Raw genomic sequence first — 1,794 nt, 5'->3', positions numbered from 1 at the left:
CATTCTATAAAGCCATACTCAAAAGATATAAGTGAAGTGCATAGAGCATTCTATAAATCAACCAAGTACTATCTCATACCAGCATGGTGCATAAAAGAAAAATGAAAACTAAAGCAAAATACGCTCCAAGATTTGCACATATCGCATGAACGAAACGAATCCGAAAACATACCGATACTTGTTGAAGAAAGAGGGGATGCCTTCCGGGGCATCCCCAAGCTTAGACGCTTGAGTCTCCTTGAATATTTACTTGGGGTGCCTTGGGAATCCCCAAGCTTGAGCTCATGCCTCTCTTCCTTCTTCTCACATCGAGACATCCTCGATCATCGAACACTTCATCCACACAAAACTTCAACAAAAAACTCGGTAAGATCTGTTAGTATAATAAAGCAAATCACTACTCTAAGTACTGTTGAAAACCAATTCATATTTTGTTTTTGCATTGTAGCTACTGTAATATAACTTTTCCATGGCTTAATCCACTGATATAAATTGATAGTTTCATCAAAACAAGCAAATTATGCATCAAAAACAGAATCTGTCTAAAACAGAACAGTCTATAATAATCTGAACATTCACCATACTTCTTATACTTGAAAATTCTGCAAAAATTAGGAAAAATAAAAAATTTGTATATAAATACAGTGCAAAAAGTTTCAGAACCATTTTACGTTCCAGTAAAAAATGTAAAATCGCGCACTACAGCCAAAGTTTCTGTCCTGCACCGCACAAACCAACAAGCATTGTAAACATCCTAAAGGCAAACCTTGGCACATTATTTTTATAATACAATGGAATTGTACAAGGGGATAATTTTTTTATTGAAAAGTTTCTGTAATCAAGATTCACAAAGTTTCCGTGAGCATGAACAAAGTTCAAGGCTTGCTCCCAATTTAACAATGCTCGTCTTTCTCACTTTCGCTTTTCTTTTTGAAAAGTTTTGGGTTCCCCTCTTTATTTATTTTTTGTTTTTAAACTATACAAAAGCACTCAACAGAAATATATGACTCTCTAAAACTTCTGGGTTGTCTCCCTGGCAGCGCTTTCTTTAAAGCCATTAAGCTAGGCATATAGTGCTCAAGTAATGGATCCACCCGGATCCCAAGGTATATCAAAGCCAATTTTAATTAACAATGATTTGTGATGTAGTAGTGAGCACAAAGTAACATATACCATGCAACAACAAAGTCTAACCACTACAAAAAAAAGAAACATCCGTGACATTTTGGGTCGAACGAAATTTTTTCTCTCATACATATGACACGTCTATGACGATAATTGTGACAAAACCCGGTATCATCATAGATGTGGTGGGCTCCTACTTCTATGACAAAAAATCATGACAGAAAATGGGCTTTTCGTCCTGGGCGGGCCGGAGACGCAGCTGCATGACATTCTTTGGGCCGTCCATGACGGAAAAAACCGTGGTAGAAGCGAGGGGAGGAAAATTTCGGGAAGTTCCCGGTTACGGTGGGAGGTCGGGGGCCGAGGGATGCGCGTTTCTCTCGTACACGTACGCGCGTGTGTGCGAGGCGTTGGCTCTAACTGAACCCGAGCGAGGCGTTGGGCTCTAACTAAACCCGAGCGATTGCACAACAGGCTACGCATTACTGAACCCGAGCGATCGATTGATGACTGTTAACTGAACCCGATCGAGCGATTCCTTCGCTACTGCTGCTAACTGAAGCCGATCGATGCTGCCTCTGGGATGAACAGTGAGCGTTGCGGGGGGGTTTGGATGAACAGTGAGCGGTGGCATTGCCTCTGGATGAACAGGACCCCGTGGTGTGGTGG

Source organism: Aegilops tauschii, chromosome 5, assembly GCF_002575655.3.
Source record: "Aegilops tauschii subsp. strangulata cultivar AL8/78 chromosome 5, Aet v6.0, whole genome shotgun sequence".
NCBI classification, from domain to species: domain Eukaryota; kingdom Viridiplantae; phylum Streptophyta; class Magnoliopsida; order Poales; family Poaceae; genus Aegilops; species Aegilops tauschii.
This window is presented reverse-complemented; position numbering follows the sequence as displayed.